A 27,491-nucleotide genomic window follows, 5' to 3' on the forward strand; every position below is an offset into this window, starting at 1 on the left:
TATTCTGAGTAGCTGGTGTGGATCGACAAATGGGTTTCATAGGTAAAATGTTAAACATGACATGAAATATCACATGACTAATGTGTACTTCTCGTGGGAGTTTGTTAAGTCGGAGGTCCACTCCAAACTCCCTTCTGAAACGTTTCCATATGAAGTGATCACAGTATCACTGCGTTCCAAAATCCTCCTTCGTCAGCACTCACCTTTTATCATTAGTTTAATTCTGGAAATATCGCTTCAGTTCGCAGTACTGTAGCTCGTCATCTAAGCGATCCATTTCATGTAGCAACTGTTTATCCTGGGAGCTCTGAGTTTCATGCCACTCTCATCTTTAACAACCTTCGAAAACTTGAGTTTTCAGGAGGAAGCACTGGATTGACAATTTTATGCATCTTTATTTCTCCACTCCAGAGCTGATGTGGACAGTTTGAGGTTTGGCTGAATATGAGGGATATCAAGACTGGGGAGCACATTTTTAAAGTGAGAGGACAGAGATTTTTAAAAAAGACATGTGGGGCAAACGTTTTTACCCGTGCGTAATGAAGTTCCTGACGACATGATGGATCTGGAGAAAATTACAACATTTAAAAGCAACATTTTACTTTGACAAGTAAATGAATAGGAAAAGTTTGGAGGGATACAGGCCAGGAGTGGGCAGGTGGGACTACATTAGATTAGGATTACATTCAGCATGGACTGGTTGCACCGAAAAATCTGTTTCCAGGCTGTGTGACTCTCTAACTATGACTTTATCGAGGAGAATAGCTTCACATCCTCCATACTACTGAAGTTCCTCAGCCCGCACTTCATTCCGATAAATATCTTCCAACATCTTTACGGCCTTGACATCCCTCAGGATTGAGCATAAGACTCCAGGTTGAGACTAATTCATGTTCAAATTAGGGGTCTTATGGTTTATGTCCACTTGTCCACCCACCTTCAAAATATTATAAACACACCCAGAACTTTACTATCAATTAAATATTTCTTCTCTAGACAATCACTAAAACGTGAATCATTCCTTCTGCTTGCTTTTTAAACAATACCATTATGAGCAAGGCAGATTTGTCCATCCCTAGTTACCCTTGAGGGAAGCCTCATTGCTCATTTTTATGTGTAGTAGGAAAGCTGGCAGGTCTTGCTATTTTCTCATCAACCTGTTTAGCGATGTGGTGATATAGTATTGGACCCTTGGTGATTTATATTGGGATCTGTCGGCTCAGAAGTGGGGACAATAATACTGCACCACAAGAACCCCTGAGCTGACAGGTGCTGTTTGGAAAAGCATGGGACAGGGTTTTGAAAGCTATAAGATTAAATTGTCCAGTGCAAACACTGACCATAGCTGTGAAATCTTTAAGATTGAAATTGACAGCTGGAATTGTTGAAGAAAGATTTTTCAGGTCAATTGTTTTCCCTCATGAAATCCCAGCAATTGCCGAGTTTTCACATGTAGGTATGACTGTTATCTATGCGTGGATATACAATAAAGGACTTCTGAAGGAATTAAAGATAGATACCACTCGAGCAGTGATGAATCTCCATAGACAGGTGAAAATGACTGTCGCTATTGTTCGTTGTGGTTCCCACAATTGCTACAGAAATTCCAAGGTGACAAACAAGCCACACGACAATTTTCATCAGGTAATTGTTACTAAGGAAGAAAGGGCACAATGGCAGTTCAGATATTAAATAGATTGCATGCAAAGGTACATTTGGATTGATGGAATTAAAATGCCGAGTATGGAGGCTTGATGATAAATATTAAATATTTGAAATACATTCAAGATCTTTCAGTATGTATAGAAAAGACTTATGAGTCACATTGAGGTAATTATTGGAGATTTAATTTTGCTTTGCAATAGAGAAACACAACTTCCTTATTTAACTCTCCCAGCGTTTCTTCCACTCAATCAAGTTATAGCAGATTTGGAATTTTACAAGTTGCACTTGATATTTGATACAGTGGTATTTCCTTATTGGATGCGATCTCCCAGAGTTGGAAATGCGAACCAGGTCAGGCGGCACAGGTGGAAGAAGAATTTGGCTTTCCAAGGACTGTGATCGTTCACTCGAACTTTGTTACGTTCAAAAGTATAACACTTTGAGATGGAGAGTAGAAAAGGCAGGATTATTATAGGGAGAACAGAGCAGAGATGAAAAGATTGGAGCATTCTGGTACGGTGCCAACGAGAATGGTAATGGGTGAAAAGAAACAATGAAACAGAGCTGTAATCAAGAAGTGAGGTAAGAGTGACAGCTCTTGACACCAAGGCCATATTTGACTGAATGTGGCATCAAGGAGTCCTAGAAAACCTGGAAACAATGGGCATCGGCAGGCAAACTCTTTGCTGGTTGGAGTCATACCAGATACTTATGAAGATAGTTGCAGTTGTTGGAGGTCAGTTATCTCAGCGCCAAAGCATCTCTGCAGGAGTTGTTAAACATATTGTCTAAATCCAACCATCTTCTGCTGCTTCATCAATTACCTTCCTCCGATGTCTAAAGTGATAATATTCGCTAACATTTGCATAAGTTTCTGCAACATTAATGACTCTTCAGTCGCTGAAGCAGTCCACGTTCAAATACAACAAGATCTGGACAATATTCAGGCTTGGACTAATAAATGGCAGGTAGCATTCGCACCACACAAAGGCCAAACAATAGTATCACTGAAATCCCGCTATCAACACCCTGGGGTTATCATTGATCAGACGTTCAACTGGACTCACCACAAAAAATACATAACGACTACAAGAGCTGGTCAAAGGCGAGGAATACTCACCTCCTAACCCCCCAAAACCAGCTCACAATCTACAAGGCACAAGTCAAGAATGTGATGGAATGCTCCTCATTTTGTCCGGATGGCTGTAGCTCAAACAACTCTGAAGAAGCTTGATATCATCCATGCCAATGTCGCCCACTTGATTGGCAACACATCCACAAGCATCTACTCCCTAAATTGCATTAACACTGAGGTGCATCAGTGTGTACCATCTAGAAAATGCACTGCAGAAATGCATCTAAGATCGTTAGACAGCACATTCCAACACTGGACCACGTCTATCTAGAAGGACAAAGACAGTAGCTACATGGGGCTAGGTGCAAGGTGCCCCCCAAGCCACTCACCATCCTGACATAGAAATATATCTTCATTCCTTCACTGTCACTGGGTCGAAGTGCTGGAATTCCCTTCTAAAGGGCATTGTGGATCGCCGTACGGCAAGTGAACTGCAGCAATTCAAAAAGGCAGCTCACTACTACCTTCTCAAGCGCAGTTATTACAAATTATCTAACCATTGCGCATATAACTCATCAGGGTGCTCGCTGTAGTTCATATTTCTTTACACTACGTTTGTCAAAACCTCACAAGTGCTTCATGGTTTCCAAGTCTTTGGAGACCATTGCATGTGTACACAAATCATTTCTTTTATCTACTGCTGGTAATAAAATTTGCGATGAACAAATCTGTCTCCAGTTTTGCCTTTGTCACAAACAGCGAGTTAATGAAATGCTAAAAGAATAAAATATACTTATTCCACCAAGGTTATATACACTAACAAATGCAAAATTGGTTGGAATTTAACATTTCCTGAGGCCTCTTGCAAGTTAAAGAACTCAACGCACGTGAAATTCATTATTAGGACGCGGAAGTGGCAAGGCATTAAGGTGTAAATGTTTTCTTTTTCCTATTGTCTCCATTTCCCAATATTAACCTAGAACCAGGCTTTTAGTGGAATTCAGAAGATTGCGTGAGAGTTCCGCATCTGATTCTTCATACCCTGGCGACCTAACACCGAAACGTTTTACACAGCAGCCCCACGTCTTTGGCAACGGTCAAAATGCTTGGGTCGATTAATTACGATTGGCTGCCTGTTTCCCTTTGCAGAAAATAACTGTGCAAATGAAGGTGAGAGGCAAGATCTGAATAACACAACTCTATATCATGTTATCCGCGTGTTGCTCAGGAGTCAAGTAGTGATGTACTTACACATGATATACTGTACTAATGTCGTCATGTGAAATTCAAAAAACAACACGCATAAAAAGTCTTTGACGCAATCACTCATTTTATTGATTATTCCCTGGCTAATATTCACTCCTTAATGAACTGCACTGAAATGTATGATCTGCTTCTTATAATGCTTCCGTTTGGAGCCCTTTTTTCCTTTGATCGTGACTGTCATATTTCCAACATGACAGTGACAACATGACAAATGTAGACGTGTCAAAAATGTCAAGTTCGCAAAAAGCACTTTGGTAGCTCAAGTATAATGCACAAAATCAGTGGGCGAATTATATTATGCTATACTCTACTGTAACAGGAGCATTCCTTTGCATATGCAATCTAAAATATTCGACAGTTCAGCACTGAGAAAGTTTTGAACTGCAATGTTATTCGCTGTTATGACTGCATAAAATTGTCACTTTTTCTAAATATTTCCTGGCGTGGTATAACTTAATTAAGAGAGACACAGTTGCATGGAGTCAATTGTGCAATTATTGCTTTGAAAGGAAAACATAAATGACTCTCTGTGAGATGCTCCAACAGCAAAAAAATCTCCGAAGTGAATTATATTTATCATTGACAGGAACTAATTCATCTGGTTAGCTCAATTAATTGGATCACTAGTGCGTATTTGTACTCATTACCAATCATGGGACTTTAATTTCCATTCAGCCTGAAGCAAATTTGGGACTTGACTCTGTCCCATTAAATGGAAATGCAAGGCAATGTGAAACCCCACTGACAAGCCCCGCCAGGAAACGGCGCAGAATGAAGCAGCAAAGGATGTTGAACTAAGGACGCACTCAGAATGTCAACGTTGATTGAGCTAATGTCAGAATAATGTCTTCAAATATTGCCTTTCAGAATCAGCACGCTGGAGAATCGCTAAACATAGACATTGCAGAGCTATCGTTTGTATGACAGATGCGAAAGTACAAATAAACTTCTTAAATTATACTTCTGAATGTCCAACAATGTCTTATGAGCGTGATGTTGACTCGCACATCTTGAGATGGGTGCAATGTCTTACCGCAAGTGTTTCCATTATGCTGCTAGTTGCGATGACGTTCTGTTCTCCAAGTGGTTGCAATGATTAGCTAAATGAAGCAAAAATGAGCGAGGTATTGTGATCTATTTTAATCGATAAGTAGCAAGAGTTCATACTTGAGTGACAACCATCGTGTAATAGAAATACAGGATGCCGAAAATGGATTCCTCTACGGCTAATACTTTTACTCTGAATGGAATAAATGACAAATGAGAAGAATTTAAAGGGAAAAGAAGGAATTAAGGCAAGAAAATCAGAACCAATGAAAGGCAAGTATGAGCACGCATACATGTAACAATAAAGCAATTATATGGCGTATGTATAAAGTATCCTGAGGCGCTTCATAGGGATCTGTGGAGCTCAGGGCATATCCACTAATGATGAAAATTAGAGATGGACAAGAGATCAGAATTGGAACAAAAGGACGGTGCAAGGGGATTTGAGAACAATGGTGAGAGATTTAAAATAAAGGCATTGTGAGATCAGGAGTCAATGTAGATAAACCAACAAGGTGATGATATCAGAATAGGAATTACAGAAGTCACTGGCACGCCTACACAGACGTGCATAAGTATATATAGACATGCATAGGCAGTTATACACACATTCACATGCAGTTATAAATACACGTATATTCAAATACACAGTCGTAACTACCTACATATGCAAAGCAGACCAATACAGCAAATTGATAGTAGAATGAAAGATGAAAATAATACTGGAAAAGAGAGTATAAGCATTGGATGACTGTTGTCATAAAATAGAGTTGAAAATCTTCTACAACCTTTAATTAGTAAACAGATGGCAACAGATTTTGTGTCAGCTATTGATGCAAAACAGCGAATTGTGATTTGAGGCATAATGCAAAAGTGGGTAATGTAATGAATATTTTGACTGATATTTACTAAAGAAGATGATTCAAACCAAGCATAAAACGAAATGGAGAGGGTAGATGGAATAAATTGTGTAAAACGTCTGGCCAGGATATACTGGAAATGCTGTTTTTCCTAAGAGGTTATAGGTTGTTTTGTTTAGAAGGGTTACCTCGTGGAGTGCAAATGAAAGTGAGAATGGACATAACAGGAGGGATTACCAAATTTTTAAATCATCCCCATATGCAGCAGTGGTGCTAGACAATTGGACAACAATAATGCTCAGCCACTCTGACCTCATCCCTCAATGCACACCCACTGCCATGTGCTACCACATGCACACTCTATACCTGTCTCTCCATCAGCACTACCTGCCATCCATTGCAATCTCCAGTTCCATTTTATTCTTTGTTTAATGCACAAATTTAACAATTATCAATTATTTTTCCTTTCAGTTATTCAGGATACGCGTCCCCTTCTGGATTCGTCCTCCCTTCTTCTTCCCTTTGAATTCATCACTTCTTCTAATTCCACAACGTGCACTGTATTCACGGTAGCCTCTGGGTATTCATCACATCAACTAGCATCAGTTACCCTGAATGGCTGCTTTGCGATGCAGAGTGATGTCAAAATGTTGGACTTCATTCCTGCTCTGCCTGAAGTCACCGTGAAGGAATTTCCTTCTGACCCTCTGCCCTTGGCTGAAAAGTAGTGACCCTCAGATTGAAACGACCATCAGTCATCTCTCCCTAATGAGAGAGCAGCCGGATAGTCTGGTAAGACTATGGTGACTTTAAGGCTTACACCTTTAGACCTTCCTGCCAGATGCTGTAAAATTAACGCTCAGCAATAAAAAAATACAGTTTATGACCTCACTTCAATGAATTGCAGGCTGAACCTAATGTTGAACTCTGGGGCAGGAGTTCCCATGTTGCTGCATTGAGTCTTTCATCTACATCCATGCGCCTACTCCCTCTGGACATCTGGTTTGGCCTTTTAGTTCAATCTTTTCATTGAGAATTTTCAACTTGACATCAACTGCCTTATTTTCTCTGCTCTCATTCTATACTCTAATCTGTGTCCCCTTGAATTTGCTGCACTACATTCTCCAAATTCTAACTATGAATTTTTTAAATCGTATTTTCTATTAAGAAGAGTGCTGTTGTTGTCTATGTGGTAAAGGCTGCGCACTAACTGTCTGATACACCCTCTGATCTAACTCTGGATCATGGTCCTACAGAACATCAAACAGTTATTTTTGGGGTGGTTATTAACCTCATCTGCTCTTGAGATTTCTTTCCACAGTTCAGGATGGAAACCTGTAAATATTGGAGCGTGATGGGGCTCAGTGTTGTGACCACAATTGTTCACAATATATATTAATGACTTAAAGGAGCAGAGTGAATGTCCTACGGCTAGGATTGCAGGTTGCACAAAAATAGTTGGGACGTGAAATGATTAGGATAATACAGTTTGCAGATGAATATAATAAACAGGTTACATGAGTGGACAATAATTTGAAAAATGTGAGATTGTACACTTTGCCAGGAAGAATAGAGAAGCCGAAGATTGTTTTTGTGGAGAAAGACTGAAATAAATGATAGTGCAGAAAAACTTTTGAGTCCTTTTCCATGGATCACAAAAAGCTAGAATCTGAGTTCAGCGATTATTATGGAAGGTAAGTAGAATGTTGCCCTTTATTTCAAAGTGAGTGGACTATGCAAGTAGGAAATCCAATTAAAACTATGTCAGGCACTATTCAAACCATTGCTGGAAAGCTGTGAACAGTTTTATTTCCGTTATCTAAGCAAATTTGTGGAAGGACTGTCTTACAAAGACAGTCTGTGTAGTTTGAGCCTTTAATCATTATAAATTTAAAGTGAGAGGTAATCTGAATGCAAGACAGAAGGTTCTTATGGGACCTGGCAGGTTAGAAGGTGAAAGATTGTTTCCCTATGTGGGAAAGTCTAGGACAGAATGCATAGTCTCAGAGTCAGGGGTTGCACATTTACGACAGAAATGTTAAAGAATTTCTGCTCTTAGAGAGTAGTGAATCTATGGAATTACTTCCAAAGGGGATTTGTAAAGAATGAGTCTTTAATGATATTCAAGGCTGAGATAGACAGGCGTTTAAATAGGTAATGGTGAAAGGCAGCAAAGTGTAGTTTCCCTCTCCACACGTGCTGCCAGATGTGCTGTGTTTGTTTCCTGATTTGACAAATGTTGATCAGGTCATCACTCAGCCCTCACTTTTCCTGTTTTTTTTTTCTGTTAGCAGACTATCAACATGACAGTCACACTGAGCAAACACAGCTTATGTTCTGTCTGGTGGGATTTTACTCTGAGATCTCCTTTGTTCTGTATTACAATCAGCTGGGATAATAACAAAATGTGGATCATCCGAGGTAGACATCTGTTGAATTTGAAATCGATCTTTGAATCTTTAAAGAAATAATTACACAAAATTACTGGACATAGAAAGAGGAGTTTTGAATTTTATTGCACAGATTAGAATTTGGAAATAATTTTGACTTTTGTTAAAAGCTTTCTCGGAGTAGAAAAATGTGACTGAAGTTTATTTGAAATCTTCGACTAAGACGACACTGTGGGAATGAACAAATAAATTAGAAGTAGAAAACAAAAGTGTAACCTTGCAAAGTTGAGATTCTTAAATATTTTACCCAACATTTGGAACTAAATGGAGAGAAAACTGAAACTGACATGTCATCACTGAATTCAAATTCAGCAAGAAAAAAAAAAGGGAAAAGAAATTAAAGGAGCAATGGAAAAATGAGAATGAAGAAAAAAGGAAAGGTAAAAAGCGATGACTCAGAACATTTGAATTGGATGGAGCAAAGGAAAAATGCAAATAGAAATGGACTTTAAAAATATGATCAGTAAAGAGACAGCAGAACTAGAAAGTAGGTCTAAACTACAGAAAAGCTTACCATAATTGTGGAAAGAATATGTACGAACTCAAAAGAGGATTCTTATTCCATTGTTAATTGTGACTTAACTGGAAATGTGCATTAGTTTCTAAATTTCCAGAGCTTGGAGTGGAAATATGTTTCAGTTCAATTGAAAAGGTAGCCTGGAAGATGAAGTAAACACAAAAAAATAGAATATAGATCTTAGAGCAAAGACCATAGAACAGTGCAGCACAGTACAGGCCCTTTGGCCCACGACGTTGTGCCAAGCATTTATCTTAATCTAAGATCATCCTAACCTACAAACCCCTCAATTTACTGCCATCCATGTGGTTGTCCAGCAGTCATTTAAATGTCCCTAATGTCTCTGACTCTACTACCACCGCTGCCATTGCAATCCATGCACCCACCACTCTCTGTGTACAGAATCTACCTCTGACATCCCCACTATACTTTCCTCCAATCACCTTTGAAATATGATCCCTCGTGACAGCCATCCTTCCCTGGGAAAATTGTCTGGCCAACTACTCTATCTAAGCCTCTCATTACCTTGTATACCTCTATCAAGTCAGCTCTCTTCCATCTTCTCTTCAGTATGAAAAGCCCCAGCTCAATCAATCTCTCTTCATAAGACAAGCCCTCCAATTCAGGCAGCATCCTGATAAATCTCCTCTGCACCCTTCCTATAATGAGGCGACCAAACTGGACACAACATTCCAAGAGTGTTCGAACCAGGATTTTATGGAGCAGCAAAACATTGCGGCTCTTAAACTCAGTCCCCCTGTTAATGAAAGCCAAAACTCTGTATGTCTTCTTAACATTCATATCAATCTGGGTGACAACTTTGAGGGATTTATGTACATGGACCATAATATCCCGCTGTTCTGCCACACTGCCAAGAATCCTGTCTTTGACCCTCTTTTGAGCATTCAAATTGACCTTCCAAAATGATTCACTTAGCAAGTGGCTGAAAGACACATGGACCTGAATGTTACAGAATATTTTGAACAGTATCATTAAAAATTTGATGTATCACATTGTCAGAAGAACAATTTGCAGGGAACAAAACTGGACAAGCAAAACAAATGTATGTGAGTTTGAAACTATTAATTTATATGTCAGATGATTAGAAACTAACGTAATCAGTAATTTGAAGGAAAAGAAATTCATTTGGATTGGTACCGCCTCTCACTGAAGTTGGAGAAAGAGTTTGAGAACTTGAAGAAAGTAATGACTATAGTATTCAAAATTATATATTAGCAATTACGTCTATAAGCTTCAATAAGCTTCAAATGTCAAAGATCTCGGAATAGTACTTCTGACAGGTTCCTATGATTTTGTAGACAGACCATTACTTATAGGGCATTTTTCATATGGAAATAAAGAAAGAAATTGAAAGAAAATATTCATTCTGGTTTTAAAAGCTACTGGTTTTACGAAATAGACAGAAGGATTCCAAGCTGGAACGCAAATGTGATAGAAAGACAATAATATGCCGCCGTTATGATAAGACAGAATATATTAAAGCTGAAATGAGAGATTAATTGCAAAAAATAGAAGCCCATGGAATCCTTCGAAGTGACAAGCACCAGGAAAGGAAATGAGCATTAAAACTGGAGCAATAGTACAAATGGAGCATGTTGCATTGCATTCTACGAGGAAGGAATAGATGACTCAGATACTTAAGACATTTTTTGTTTGATAATGCAATTCAAAATCAGACCATTCAGTGTTCTAGGTAGTCTTTTAAACGGGAAAGATATTTTCTTGGTCTTCTAATAAAGGAGACAAACCAATAAAAATATTGAGACACAATGGATGGGTTAATGATGGGAAGAAATAATTGGCATCAAACACAGAGTGCACAATGTCATCCTATTATCTTGCATTGACTTAAAATATGAAAAAAAAGTTAGTTTACTAATCCAAATTTAAGGATCTGATTTCATCCGAGGCAATGATATGACTATTTTACGAGATCTCACCATTTCCTTATTTGATTACATATAAGGAAGTTGACTGCAACACAACTGAAATACCAAGAGAAGTTTGCAACTTAAAAATTAAGAATGGAAGTAAACGCTCTTATAGAATTCCTGATTCATAAAACTAAAGAGAATTCATGAGATTTTTGTGAATGTATGATTTTCAATGAACATTTGTGCCTAACATCAGCACAATAACTGTAGCTTTGACAAAATTGTTACAAAAACAAGGAAAATGATATGGTCAGCGGCGTGACAATCATTATTTGAGAAGCTGAAGGCAATGTTAATAAGTGAATTAGCAATTCCTCTGATTTTAGAAAGCGTTTTACGATGGAAACTAATGTTACTAACGTTGCAATTTTATGAAAAGGCGATGAATTTATCAAAAGAGAAGACAGTAGGAGGCTTTTCTAAATAAAAAAAAACTGTCAGAAGAATTACTTAACATCGGTAAAGGAAACTTTGGAATTATCATTATCTTTAATATTTTGAAGTTAATTTCCAACATGATTGCAACGAAACACCAATTTATACTGATTATACTCTGTTAGGTTTTGTAAAGAAATTTATAACTTGAAATTCAGTATCATTCTGATGGAGCTTATCGATTCAAGTATAACAATATATTGCTGGAGAAGAAAATATAACAGCAAACACGTTATCAAGAACGTTTTTGTGCTGTAATAGCTTAAGAGTTCAAGAAGTAAATGAAAACACGTTGCTTAAATCCTGTGTGAGGAATCAGTGCGGGTGAGTTTTATATATTTAAATAAGCTCTTGCTGGCCATCTTTTTGAATAGGTCTGTTTGAATAGATTGTTTCTCAAATGATATCGAACTCTGATCCCGTGTTGTTTGACACCTTATCTCATACCTGTTCACTCAAACATTAATGCTTTGTTTTAGGCATCTCGGTGGTTGGCTATTTATGACTGAGGTAAAGAAAGATATCTTAACTCACTTCTCGAACGACGAGGGTTGTGGAAGGTCACTCATTGAGAATGCTCACAACAGTAATTTGTTGTCCTCTAGATGCTAATATCTCGAAGGATATCGACATAGTGAGGCAATGTGGTAGTGAGGTAGATGTCAGCCATAAAATAAATGAATGGTAAATTGGGCTTTCCAGGCTGAATGGACAACTCCTGTTCTATTTTATTAATGTTCATTTCAACTTTAGTCATTCAGAAATACAGAACTTAAAATTGTTAAAAGGAGATAAAATTCAAGCTTTATGGATTATCTGGATAAGGATGCAAGGAATAAACTTGTGAACGGGCCAACAAACCATACAGAATGACGATGCAGACTTCGTTGTCTCTAGAGCTCGTTGATGCCACATATAATGAAATAATGCCTTGATGTCAAGACGGTCATTCTCATCTCAAAGGTTGATTTGTCCATTGGGTCTGAAATTATAATGAGATCCGGACTTAAGTGGCCATGACAGATCGTAGATCGACCATGAATAAATTGACTAATGTAAAACAAAGAACTATGGATGCTAGAAATTTGAAATCTGGTAGCATCTGTGGAGAGAAAAAAAGTTGATGTTTCGAGTCCAGCGACCCTTCTTCGGAAAGGATGAGTAGACTATTGCAAAGTGAACGATGTTTAATGTCAGTGTCAAATACATATTATATATTTTCTAAACTGCCCAGAGTAGATTGATTAATTGAGCAGCTTTAATTTGTCCCGCCTTCTTTGGACAATTTTTCATCGACAACTTTTCCACATAAAATCTTGGTCTTGAAAGATATTGAATCATGTGCAGGTCTAGGATTTCTGATGAAGAGTTTATGATCGAAACATTGATTCTCCTGCTCCTCCGATACTGCCTGACTGTCTGTGCTTTTCTATCACAACAATCTTCGACTCTGATCTCCAGTACTTGCAGTCCTCACTTTCTCCTTGCAGGTCTAGGATTGTCTGTTTTTCCAACTAATGATGAAAACATACTTAGTCGATATTAACTTGATACAAATTCATGAGTTTGGAAAATATGTTGCAGCCAATCTTGACTAGGGGCGTTTGATGTTTTTTTTTTATTCATCTGTGGAAATTTGGTGTCGCTAACTGGTCAGCATTAATAGCCCATCGCTATTTGCTATTGAGAAGGTGGTGGTCAGCTGCCTTCCTTGAATCACTGCAGTCCACTTGCTGTGGGTTGACTCACAATGCTGGTAGGGAGGGAATTCCAGAAGTTTGACCCAGTAACTGTGAAGGAACGGCGGTATATTTCCAAGTCAGGGTGATGAGTGGCTTGGAGGGAAACTTGCAGGTGGTGGTGTTCCCAAATACCTGCTGCCTTTGTCCTTCTAGATGGCAGTGGTCGTGAGTTGGAAAGTGCTATCGAAGGATCTTTGGTGAATTTCAGCAGTACATCTTGTAGAAAGTACGCATTGCTGCTACTGAGCACTGGTGCTGGAGGGATTGTGCCAATCAAGTGGCTCGCTTTGCCCTGGATAGTGTCAAGATTCTTGAGTGCTGCTGGAGCTGCACCCATCCAGGCAAGTGGGGAGTATTGTATTACACTCCTGACGGGTGCCTTGTAGATAATGGACAGGCTTTGGGGAGAAAGTGAGGACTGCAGATGCTGGAGATCAGAGCTGAAAATGTGTTGCTGGAAAAGCGCAGCAGCTCAGGCAGCATCCAAGGAACAGGAGAATCGACGTTTCGGGCATAAGCCCTTCTTCAGGAATGAGGAAAGTGTGTCCAGCAGGCTTTGGGGAGTCAGGAGATGAGTTTCTGTCTGCAGTATTCTTAGCCTCTGACCTGCTCTTGTAGCCACTATGTGTTTCTGGTGAATCCTGTTGAGATTCTGGTCAATGGTAACCCAAAGGATGTTGACAGTGGGGAATTCAGTGATGATAATAGCGTTGAATGTCAAGGGACGGTGGTTAAAATCTCTGTTACTGGTGATGGTCATTGTCTGGCATTTGCGTGGTACGAATGTTACTTGCCACTTGTCAGTCCAAGCCTAGATATTGTACAGATCTCATTGCATTTAAGCACAGATTGCTTCAGTTTCTGAGGAGTCGTGAATGGTGCTAACACTGTGCAATCATTGGCGAACATCCCCACTTCTGACTTTATGATAGAGGGAAGTTTGTTGATGAAGTAGCTGAAGATTGTTGGGCCTAGGACACGACCCTAACGGACTCCTGCAGAGATGTCCTGGAGCTGAGATGACTGACCCTCCATAGCCACAACCATTTAGAATGTGGTACTGTTGGAACCATCACAGACTGAATGAATTCAAGGAACATACCCGTGGTAATGATCTTGCAAAGATAATTTCCCCATTCACTTCACTTCCCAAAATGGATTTTAAAATAAGGCTTTTGCTCCATTCTTTTCACTTGGAGAATGAGCTATCTGGTATGCCTTGAATGCTATACACCACAGTAGTTTTGAACTTATTTGGGTCTTTGGGGTGCAGTAGAATATTATATCTGGCATACGCTGGGTGCCAGCCAGAAATTTAGAATCTGGATAGTCTTCATCAGAACAGATGACCGGATCATGTTAACTCTGTGTTCTCCCCACAGATGCTGCCAGACCCGCTGGGGGGTTGACAGCAATTTCTGTTTTTGTTACAAATCACCAAGTTCTTTATTTTATTTAATTAACTAGAACTGCTGTAAATATGCATTATTTTTACAAACCTGCATTGAAGATGATGCATACAATTACATCGAAATGCATATTGTCTGTTACAACTTCTTGAGGTCAAGGGAGATCTGTATGTAGATCTTGAGTACCAATGTTAAAAAATGACTCAACACCAGGTTATAGTCCAACAGGTTTATTTGGAAGCATTAGCTTTCGAGACGCTACCTCATCATCAGGTGGTTGTGGAACATAACCTTACAAAACAGAATTTATAGCAAAAGGCTCACAGTGTCATGGAGTTGTAATGATATATTAAACAACTTTAGTTAAAAATCACACAACAACAGGTTATAATTCTGAAGCAATTTTCGATTAAGTCTTTCATCTTTTAGAATGGGATATGGTGGTTTAGGTTCTTTAATAGGTAAATACCAGAATTACGTTCTCAAGGTGGCATCTTCTTATCTGATAATAGGTGTCATCTCAGCTCAGACAATGCATTAAATGTGTGAAGGTAAAGTCTATACCAATGTTGAGACTTTTCTATTTCTAACATGGGGCTTACAGAATCTTACATGGATTTATGCGGTTTTTGAGCAAAATAACATGTCATTTGGAAATACAAATTCACGCCATAAACTTATGCGTGCATGCAGAAGAGACAGCGTGGGTGTATGGATGTGAGTGCATGTGCAAAAGTGTGCGCATGTGTGCGTGTAAGCTTGGTCAAGATAGTGCGTCCAAATAAACCTGTTGGACTATAACCTGGCGTTGTGTAATTTTTAACTTTGTCCACCCCAAATCTTGAGTAGCAAAGTTATAAAGGATCTGCTAATATTGGAAATGATGGAAAATTGAATTTGCTTTGCACATGCAGTGAAAAACCTGGATTGGTTCGATCTTGTGTAATGCAGCGACACATTACAGGTCACTGATTGTAACTTTGACAAAACACAAGAAGTGATAGGTGGCGCCTTCCACACTCTTATTCCTCTTATTGCTGTTGCCCACCCCTCACCCTTGCAAAGCACCCACCCTGCTCGCCAAATAAGCTTACCAGCTTTGAAGCAGCAATTTGAGGGGTGAAGGAATTTCAAAATCAGTTGTCCCATCACTATCAAAATGTCCTATAATATTGAGCCTGAACGACTTTTCACAATCCAACACTTTATTAGTGCCGATATACTGCTAGATAAAAGTCAATATAGACATTGGTCATACTTATGTCTTGTTCATAACGGAAATCCAACGGTCCTCTGGTCAAACAAATTCTTGAACACAACGAAAGATTTTTAACTAGCTCTTTTCAAATTCCTCTCAGCTTTGTGAGGGATTGAACGTAGGCACGTACGATTTTCCTAAAGTCTTTTGAACATTTTCTGTTCCCAAAACGTCTATTAGGCTCGAAATAAATTGATTTACAACTCTGGAACCATGCACGTGTCTTTATATTATGCTCTGTTTGGCGCATGTTACAACATCACAATGAAAGCTGCTCAACTCTGGGTGACAGTCAGACGGACATCAGCCAGTGCTCCTGTTGATAGAATTGGATCTCTGGGATTGGACTCTCACTGGGCCAGTCTTTGAGCATCAAGAACTAAATTGTTCCTGTCTTTCAGTAGGTTCTTTCTATCCTGTTCTGTCCAACTCACTCAGCCTACTGCAGTATAGTTTGATTAAATAAAAAAGCCTCGCAGCCCAAATGCTATTTTCTACTTTGATTTTGAATACAATGACATTCTATCTTGTTTACATTGGTGTAGTAGCTCGGTCTCTGGAACATTTAAGTAATGTTTTCGCCTTCAATGTAGAGGCTAATTATATCCCTGTGCTTGTTAGGTTTGGCTGTTCTTTTATTGAAAACGGCAGGCAATAAACTCAAATAACTAAAGCAAATTTGATTTCGGGACAAGTTGTGGAGTTTTGGATGCAGTGGCCTTCCTCCTGCCTACCGATCCCATGACATAGAAAACTATATATGTTTATATATAGAAGACCATGTTTACTGAATGATGACTTTCATTTCAAATAGTATCAGGTCTCCCAATGGTATTTAAAGATATTTGTGAAACTCAGCAAACTAACTCCAAAGGCAATCTCAATTTCGAAATGCACACACAAGTGTATGTTTACAAACCAGAACACTTGGTTTGAACTTAGTTTTCAACTTGTGACACGTTGAAAATGGTTTTGGAAACTTTGCCCTCGGTGTGGACAACTCCTGACATTACGTGGGTTTTTTTTAATGGATTGGCCAACAACTTTTCCATGTAGCATTTCCCAATAGACACAGATATTCCAGATATTTAGTTCTTAGCCTAACTGTTGTTATGGACTCAGCTGGAACACTCAAAACATCCTTAAATATTCAGCCCCAGACCATAAATTTGCAACTTGTTTCGGTAAGTGTACAGTGAAAATTACTCACAGTAAGTTAGCTAGGTTGACGACTAAATTCTAAAACAGACACAACTTTCTTCACAAAATTACACAATGGAACACAAAGAACAGAATAAAAAACCCCTACAGAACTCAGCCTATCTAACTAGACTTAATTATGCTTTTCTGGATATTTACAACAGTCTCAATAAGCAAACTGTCTTTAAAACCAGTATAATTCTAACACATGCTTACAGATTGAAGTTGAAGGACAGAAAAGAGAGAGAGAGTTTTCACACAGCTTCCTGTTGAACTTCCAACTAGTTCAAGGCTGAACTAAAACTGCTCAGCTCAGTTACCTAGAGAGCTGACACTCCCCTTTCTTTACACAGGTCACTTCTCATCTGTTTACATAGAAGCAAAAGGCCTCTCAAAATCCTTTTCATCTCTGTACCAAACCAGACTGATTGGAGCCCGGCCCAGTTTATTGATACTTTGAAAATAAAAATCAAGGATACAGTCTCCTTGAGCCAAGGAGCAGCTTTTAGGGAAAAAAAGGGGACCAGCTTTGTGACACCTCTCCCGTTAAAATAAAAAGAACCATCAATCCCAAAGAATGGCTTCATTTTTAACTCTTCAAAACGCAGTTCATAGACTAAACACACATATACACAATATTAACGGTAAACATGCAAACATGCACAACCACATGCAAATTCAGGCTGCGATGCACCGACCACCGAATGCCTCCATATCTCATTCGAATCTGGCAACGCATCAGCAATAATGTTTTCGCGACATCCCACATGCACAATTGTCAAATTGAATGGCTGCAACACCAGGCTCCATCTAAACAGTCTGGCAATTTTGTCCTTAAATCTTTCCACAAATGCCAATGGGTTGTGTTCAGTGTGTTCGATTATCACAGATGCTTTACTGGTAATATAAACACTGAAAATGCCAACACCAGGCTTAAAGTCTCTTTCTCCACCATTGAATATTTCTGTTGATGAACATTCAACTTTCTGGAAAAATACCCGATGGGTCTTTATATCCCTTCGTCATCCTCTTGCAGTAGCAACACACCAGCACCCACATCCCTGGCATTGAAAGGTCTCGTGTAATCTGGTGTAGCTAATACTGGGGCAGTGGTTAGGCTGTCAAATGCCTTTTGACAGTCCACTGTCCAATTAAACTTCTTGCCTTTTTTTAACAATTCGGTGAGTGGAACAGCTACACTGCTAAAGTTCAGTGCAAACTTTCGGTAAAATCCACTCAACTCCAGGAACTGTAATACTGCTTTTTTTGTCGACGGTGTGGGAAATACCCCAATTACTTTCGTTTTTGCATCTCAAAGTACCATTTGTCCATGTTCAATAGCATGACCCAGGAAAGTGACTTGGGCGTTCACAAATTCACTTTTAGCTAGGTTCACCACCAATGCCTTCCGAAGTCATTTGAATAAGTCTGATACATGCTGCACATGTTCTTTCCATAAGTAACTAAAAATCACCAGGTCACCAATATACACCACACAGTTAGGTAATCCGGCAATGACCTTATTAATCAGTCTCTGAAATATGGCTGGAGCGTTTTCATACTAAATGGCATGACTTTAAACTGATATAGTCCATTTGGTGTTACGAAAAGCGAAATTGCCTTTACTGTCTCTGACAGAGGTACTTGCCAGTAGCTTCTGAGCAAGTCCAACTTAGAAATGTAAGTTGCTTGTCCCGCTTTTTCTACACAGTTCTCCACCCGTGGAATTGAATATGCATAAGTCTTTGTAATGGCATTGGCTTTGCGATAGTCCACACACAACCATTGGGTACAATCTGGCTTTGGCACCATGACTGTCGGCGAGGTTCAGTCACTGCAAATCACTTCGATTATGCCAACTTGGAACATGCAATCTATCTCCTTCTGAACCTGTGCCAACTTTATAGGATTATGCCCATAAGGATGTTGCTTAATCAGTACAACATCTCCTTTATCTACATCATGCACAATTAGGTTAGTACTTCCCAGTTTATTTCTGTATATATCTCTACGTGATAGTAATAACTTTTTCAGGTCATTTCGATTTTCTTGTGGAAGGTAACTTAATAATTTATCCCAATTTTTGAAAACTTCCTCATTGTTCAATATGGTTTGAGGAATGTCCAATTCAGAATCCTCTGAACTTGGTTCTTCCTTCTGTGATGTGATCATTAACACCTTCTCCTCTTGCTTTCCTTCCCTTCAAAACACCTTTGCTCACATGACACTCTGTGAGATTTCTTCCTGTCTGGAGTTCTTATTTCAATTTCTTCTCAATTTGATATGGTCCACTAAAGCTTACTTTTAAAGACTCACCTAAAACTGGAAGCAACACTAATACCTTATGCCCAATTGCAAAATAGTGAATTTGTGATTTACTTTTCGATTCCTTTTTTTTGTATGCTGTGATACTTTTAAATGCAGTCTATCCAACTCTCCAGCTCGACTTAATGATTCTCTAAAATTTGACACATAGTCCAAATGGGTAGTCTCTGAATTCTGACTTATTAATTTCTCCTTAATCAATATTAAAAGTCCTCTTACTTCATGCCCCCAAATTAATTCAAATGGACTGAATTTGGTCGAAGAATTCAGTGCACCTCTGATCACAAAAAGTACAAATGGAACTCCCTTATCCCAATCATCTGGATAATCCTGACCATAAACCCTCAACATGGTCTTTAGTGTTTGATGCCATTTCTCTAGTGCTCCTGTGATTCCGGTTAGATTAGATTAGATTACATTACAGCGTGGAAACAGGCCCTTCAGCCCAACAAGTCCACACCGACCCGCCGAAGCGCAACCCACCCATGCCCCTACATTTACCCTTTACCTAACACTACGGGCAATTTAGCATGGCCAATTCACCTGACCTGCACATCTTTGGGCTGTGGGAGGAAACCGGAGCACCCGGAGGAAACCCACGCAGACACGGGGAGAACGTGCAAAATCCACACAGTCAGTCTCCTGAGGCGGGAATTGAACCCGGGTCTCAGGCGCTGTGAGGCAGCAGTGCTAACCACTGTGCCACTGTGCCGCCCTCAAATCTATTGGTATGCAATGGATTTGAACTGCTTTATTCCCAATTTGTCTATAACCTCCTTGAATCGTTTGGATGTGAAATTTGATTCTTGATCTGACTGGATCTCTATTGGTAGTCTGTATCTAGTAAAAAAAAATAAGTAATTCTTCTGAAAACCTTTTAGCTGTGATGTTGCATAATGGGATTGCCTCTGGAAATTTAGTCGATACATCCTCTATTGTTAGTAAATGCTTATTCCCATTTTTTGTTCGAGATAGGGGCCTTCACAATTAATAATGACTCTTGTGAAAGGTTCCTCAAATGCGGGAATAATTATTAAAGGTGCAGGTTTTATTACTGCCTGTAGTTTTCCAATTAGCTGACATGTATGGCACGTCTGGCAAAATTCAGATACATCCAGGCTAGTAAAAATGTCTTTGTATTTTAGCCTGTGTTTTCCTCACCCTTAAATGACATCCAAGTGGAAGTTCATGCGCCACTGGCAGAACCTCCTTTCTATACCCTACTGGAAAAACAATTTTATGAATCCATGACCATCTCGCATTGCTTGGATATGTATTGGTCTCCATTCCCTCAATAAGAACATCATTTGTTAAGTAATAACACACTGGGATGCATTCACTTTGTTTCTCAGAAAATGTCTTTCAATATAACTGTTTTAACTCCTCATCTTTCTGCTGGAATTCAATAAGCTTAGCAGATGCTTGCACATTTACTTATTTGCTCATCCTCTGTTCCACTTATCGGATAAAAAAAAAGTTTTGGATAATGCTATGTCAGTATCCTTGTCTGTGCCTGTCGCTTCAACTTGTGCCTCTGCAATCTTGTGATCAAACAATTCGGGAAAAAAACTTGGATAAACCTTCTCCATATCTTCAGTTGCCTGCATCTCTACTGGCTTTTCACCTAGAGTAGGCAGCATGCCTACCGGTGAATTAACCATATCATTTGCAAGGAGTAATTGTATTCCTGGAGCTGAGAGTTTGTCCAGCACACCTACCACAAATTCTCCACTCTTCTCTGGATTCTCTAGCCTCACTTTACATAATTGAGCACTTTTTCCCTCACTTCTGCTTCTAATCACAAGTCAACCTGTTTCATTTCAGCAGCCCTTTCCTGATCTCTTGCCTCTAACTCAAGCTGCTTCATTTGCAATTGAATTCCTGCCATCTCTATGGATTGTGATGGTTTCTCTAGGAAATTTAAATGCTGAGCTACTGCTGTAATTATCTCTCCTTTCCTCACAGAAGCAGGCAGTTTCATTTCCAGCATCTCTGCTAAGTCCTGCAGCTGGTCTCATTTACTTTTTGCAAAACTTCTACAGTCACCGCATCCACTTCCAGAAAACTTTTGACGACTGAAAGAGCCATTACTTTGACTGAAAGAGACTTTAGCTTTGTCTACCCAACCAAACCAACACCAGAAATAGCACCTCCCACTCACTGTTTAAAGTCCTGTAAAGAACCCACCATGTGTTATGACTAGGTCAGACCATAAGCAGGCAGCCCGAGACCATAAATTTGCAATTTGTTCTGGTACGTCTACAGTCAAATTGCCTGGAGTAAGTTAGATTAGATTAGATTACATTACAGTGTGGAAACAGGCCCTTCGGCCCAACAAGTCCACACCGACCCGCCGAAGCGAAACCCACCCATACCCCTACATTTACCCCTTACCTAACACTACGGGCAATTTAGCATGGCCAATTCACCTGACCCTGCACATCTTTGGACTGTGGGAGGAAACCGGAGCACCCGGAGGAAACCCACGCAGACACGGGGAGAACGTGCAAACTCCACACAGTCAGTCGCCTGAGGCGGGAATTGAACCCAGGTCTCAGGCGCTGTGAGGCAGCAGTGCTAACCACTGTGCCACCGTGCCGCCCACAAGCTAGGTTGCTAGGTTGACTACTAGATTTTAAAATAGAGAACACGTTATTCACAAAATTACACAATGAAACACAAAGAACAGAGTAAAGGACTTCTACAGAACTCAACCTATCCAACTAGACTAAATGTTGCTGTTCCAAATATATGCAATAGTCCCTTAAAAACCAGTATAAATCGAACACGTGCTTACAGGTTGAGGTCGAAGGACAGAAAAGGGAGCAAGAGTTTCCACACAGCTCCCTGTAGAGTTTCCAACTAGTTCAAGACTGAACTAAAACTGCTCAGCTCAGCTAGAGTGCTGACCAACCCCCCTTTCTTTATACAGGTCACTTCTACAACGTGACCACTTTGGCCTGAAGTCTCATCTGTTTACATGGAAGCAAAAGGCCTCTCAAAATCCTTTTAAACTCTGCACAGAACCAAACTGATCAGAGCCCGGCCCAGTTTATTGCCCCTCTGAAAAATATCAAAGTCAGAGTCTCCTTGAGCCAAGGAACAACTTTTGGGGAAAAATGAACTAGCTTCGTGACATTGTAATGCATGTTAATAGCAATTGGAGCATGTTTTCCAATGCATAACGAAATACAATGCACCAGCATCCATTAGTATCTTCCATCTTCCCAATATATCTAGAGTCTCAGCTGCTCCGATTACTTCATCACGTTTATTTCTGCATATTGTTCTGTTGTTTGGGTTTTGATGCTCTCTTGGAATCAGTTATTTGCAGAGCAACATTAGTCAGCTTTTTATCTCCTCTTCCTTCATTGGTCTGTGAAAGTAAAATTTAATATCGCCCGGTAGTCCATTGACGACTCATCCACAGAGACAGTCGAGGTTTTAGTAAAAAGGCTTCAGTGGAATTTCGTATCATCAGTTATCAACTTCAGATTGTAACGGGGTTTAGTATTACTTTCTATCTGCCATATCTCTTCATGCTACCGCCCTACCATAAAAATTCTTGATATTCTGGTTTCAACGTCTTGCAAAATGAGTTAGGATTTAAGGGAACCGGTTAGTACTTCAACTAAAGTTGCAAAGACATAAAGTGCTGGTGTTCTAAAAGTATTTGCAATGCTGACATTGCAATACCTCCCTTTCAAGGTCCAGTTTCTGAGCTGTGACAGCCAATAAAATCTATTCATCCAATGGAGAGGCCTCAAGTCACACTTTGCAACTGCCTTTACTACACCGCTTCTGATTTTCCAAACCCTGGGACGCAAGGTGAATATGGCGAACTTTGGCTGAAATGTTCGGACCCAGTACAGCGAGGATGTTAAACCTGGACCTTTCAGTTCTCTACAGTTTAGTGTAGGACCAAGTGACATTAAGTTATTACAGTAAGTGATAAATCTGTACGTGATCATAGACAGTACCCTCTTTTGCCTGCCCGGGTTTCTTATTTTTGCTGGTGCTGGATTCGGCAGGGCAGGCATAAAACAGATTGATCTCAGATTGGCTATAAAATCGATACTTACCACTTTCACCAGGTGAATTTCTTTTGTTATTGTTCAGGACCATTATTATTGCTGCTAATTCAGAAAAGGAAACATGGATAATTTTGATTGTATTCCAGTCTAAAACTGATGTTAAAAGTCTACGCTTGTTTGATATTTGCCTTGATTTCTATTTCCGACGAAATCGGCAGGAAAGATGACAATTCCCAAACGCTGCCTTTATTTTGACTATTTTTGCAATGGCATAAGGATGCCTGTGACAATTTCATGTTTTGCTGCCCATTGCTAATTAGCTTGAACTGATTGTCTTTCCAGGCCATTTCAAAGACTCGTTAAATATCAACCCTATGACTGAGTGTTATGTCGGCTAGGGCAAGTAAGAAACGTCAACTTCTGCAGCTCCTAATGCTGCGTGGCTTGCTGTGTTCTTCCAGCCTGCTGCCTATCTGTTCAGTAAAAAAACAACCGCAGATTTCCTTCCGAAATGACATTACCAACATGCAAGCAAGGAATAAGAGTAAGCCACTCGACCTTTCAAGCCTGCGCCATCATTCGATGAGGTCATGGCTGATCAGGCCGTTTAATCAACTCTACATTCCTGCATAAATCCGATCATCTTTCATCCGCTTGGTAGTTGCAAATTGACTACCCCTGCCTTAAAAATATTTAATGCTTGTGCATCTACTGCCTTTTTAAGAAGCGAATTCCAAAGACTCATAATCCTATGACAGAAACAAAAATACTCACCTCTGTTTTAAATAGGTGATCACTTATTTTCAAACTATGACCTCTAGTTTTAGATTATAGCACAAAGAGAAAGAATCTTTCAACATCCATCTGGTCAAATCTGTTAGGATCTTACATGTTTCAACTGAGTCACCCCGACTCTTGTAAAGTCTAGAGGATACCTATCCTATAGACTATCAAGATGAAGAGAGAAACGAAAAATGAGGTGAAGCAAAAGAATAATGGGGAACCAGAAAATCGTGGAGGAGTTGAATGAATATTTTGCATCAGTCTTCACTGTAGAAGATACTAATAGCATTCCAAATTACAAAATATTCAAGGGGAAAAGGAGGAGATGAAAGAAATATAATAAATATCACTGGAGAAAAAGTGTCAGGGAAACTAATGGGACTGAAGCCAAATAGATGGAAAGATAAAGGAGAAGTAGTGCATGTAGTATATTTGGAATTTCAGAAAGTATTTTCTAAGGTACCACACACTAGATTACTTCATCAGATAAAACCCATGGTGCTGGGATAGTACCTGAACATGGATAGAGGTTTGTCTAAGTCATAGAAGACTGAGAGTTGGGATGGAGGGAGGGCATTTTCAGAACAGAAATCTGGAACTCGTGGAATACCACAGTGATTAGTACTAGGGCCACAACCTTTCCAAATATATATATACATAATTAAAGACTTGGATGCAGAAAATAAATGCACAATGGCCAGATTTGTGAATTATATTTAGGTTGGTGGGATACTGAGTGGTGTGAATGACACAAAAAGTTTGCAGAGGGATATAGCCAGGTTGTGTGAATGCACCAAAATTTGGCAGATGGAGAATAATGTCGGAGAATGTGATGTGATGGATTTTGGCAGGAAGAATAGATGAGTTGAATATTATTTAAGCACAGAAAGACTGCAGAAAGCTGAGGAGTGGAGGGACTTGGGAGTCTTCATGCATGAATCATAAAAGGTTAGCACAGAATTTAAGTAGATAACAGAGAAGGCATATGGTTTCTTGGCCTTTATTTCAAAGAGAGTGGAATGTAAAGGTCCGGCTGTTTGGCCAATACTATACCGGCACTAGTTGGACCACAGTTGAAATATTGTGACCACGTTTCTTACCCCTATTTCAAATAAGATAAAAGAGACGGTTATTTGCTGTTAACGAGGGCAATATTTGGAATGGTTGCCAGGTTGGAACAAATGGTTGTCACAGACAAAACTATTAAACGCCAGACTAATACATGAGATATCACATGACTAATGCGGCGTATTGTATGTGGTTGTATTTCCCTGTGAGGTTGTGTTAGTCTGACGTCCCCTCTGGGGACGTCCCACAATCCAAAAATGTGCAGATTAGGTGAATTGGAAATGCTAAATTGGCCTTAGTGTTAGGTGAAGGGGTAAATGTAGGGGAATGGGTCTGGGTGGATTGTGCTTTGGCGGGTCGGTGTGGACTTGTTGGACCGAAGGGCCTGTTTCCACACTGTAAGCAATCTAAGGCTCCCTGCTGAAACGTTTCCATCTGAATATGAATGTAGAACATAGAACAGTATATCACAGTGCAGGCTTTTGATGTTGTGCTGGTCTTTTATCCTCCTCTAAGATTAGACTAGCCTACATACCCTTCATTCCACTATCTCCTGTGTGCCTAGCCAAGAGTCACTTAAATGTCCCTAATGTATCTGACTCAACTACGACTGCGGGCAGTGCTTTCCATGCACTCTCTGACATCTCCCCAAACCTTCCTTCAATTACCTTTAAATTATGCCATCCGGAAACAAGTATCTGGCTATCCACTCTCACTACGCCTCTCAACATCTTGTACACCTCTATCAAGTCTCCTCTCATTCTTTTTCACTCCAATGAGAAAAGCTTGAGCTCCCTCATAAGACACGCCATCCAATCCAAGCAGCATCTTGATAAATCTCCTATGCACCCACTCTAAAGCTTCGACATCTTTCCTATAATGAGCGACCAGAACTGAACACAAAATTCCAAGTATGGTCTAACCAGGGTTCTATAGAGCTACTCTTAAACTCAATCACCAGCTCATCAAAGCCAACACACCATACACTCTTCTTAACAACCTTATCAATTTGGGTGGGAACTTGGAGGGATCTATGGACATGGATTTCAAGATCCCTCTCTTCCTCCACACTGTCAAAAATACTTTAACCCTGTCTTCTACATTCAGATTCGACTTCCCCAAGTGAATGACTTCCCACTTTTCCAGGTAGAAGTCCATCAACCACTTATCAGCCCAGTCTGCATCCTGTCAATATCCCATTGCAGCCTCCAACAGCCCTCCATACTATCCACAACTCCAGCAACCTTTGTGTCATCGGCCAATTTACAAACCAACTCTTCCACTTTCTTGTCCACATCATTTATAAACATCACGAAGACCAGATATCCTAGAACTAATCGCTGAAGAACACCACTTATCACTGAGCTCCATGCTGAATACTTTCCATCTACTACCAGTCTCTGTATTCTATAGGCCAGCCAATTCTGCATCCAGACAGCCAAATTTCCCCGTTTGGCATGCCTCCTTACTTTCCGAATGAATCTACCATGGAAAACCTTACCAAATACCTTGCTAAAATCCATGTAAACCACATCCATTGCTCTTCTTTCATCAACGTGTTTTGTCACATCCTCAAAGAATTCAGTAAAGTTTGTGAGGCATGATATGTCCCTTCACAAAGCCATGCTGACTATCTCTAATCAAACTGTGCTTTTCCAAGTATTCATAAATGTCATCTCTCAGAATCCTCTCCAATACTCTGCCCACCACTGATATGACTGACTGGTCGGTATTTCTCAGGAATGTCCTATTTCCTTTATTGAACAAAGGAATAACATTTGCCACCGTCCAATGATTTGGCAGTACTCCAGTGGAGACTGAGGACGCAAAGATCCTCGCCAAATGTGCAGCAATCTCTTCCCTGTAGTAACCTAGGGTATATCCCATCTGCCCCTGGTGATTTATCTATCCTTATGTTTTTTTAAAATATTCAGCATGGCCTCCTTCCTAACACAAATCTATTCTAGCATACCAGTCTGTTTCACACCATCCTCAGAAACGTCAAGGTTCCTCTTAGTAGTGAACACTGAAACAAAGTATTCATTAAGGACCTCCCCTACTTCCTCTGACTCCATATACAAGTTCCCTCCACTATCTTGATCGGCTTACACTCACTCTGGCCATCTTCTTGTCCCTCACATAAGTGTGGAACGCCTTAGGATTTTCATTACTCTTATCCAATAATGCTTTTTCAAGCCCTTTCCAGCCCTCGTAAGTCCATTCTTCAATTCCTTTCTGGCTACGTTGTAATCCTCTAAAGCCCTGTCTGATCGTTGCCTCCTCAACCGTAAGCAAGCTTCCTTCTTCTTCTTGACCAGATGTTCCACATCCCTTGTCACCCAGGGTTCTTTAATCCTACCATCCCCCTTGTCTCAGTGAGATAAACCTGTCCAGCACTATCA

At 39.8% G+C, this 27,491-nt stretch overlaps 1 gene segment (V, D, J or C); it reads right to left on the reverse strand.

Moving 5' to 3' along the window:
• The window catches only part of LOC122558631 (Ig heavy chain C region, secreted form-like), a 129,599-nt gene that overhangs the window by 61,693 nt on the left and 40,415 nt on the right, over positions 1 to 27,491 (reverse strand).

Source organism: Chiloscyllium plagiosum, unplaced genomic scaffold (assembly GCF_037043375.1).
Source record: "Chiloscyllium plagiosum isolate Xiang-an unplaced genomic scaffold, Cpla_swu_hap1 HiC_scaffold_17, whole genome shotgun sequence".
Taxonomy (NCBI): domain Eukaryota; kingdom Metazoa; phylum Chordata; class Chondrichthyes; order Orectolobiformes; family Hemiscylliidae; genus Chiloscyllium; species Chiloscyllium plagiosum.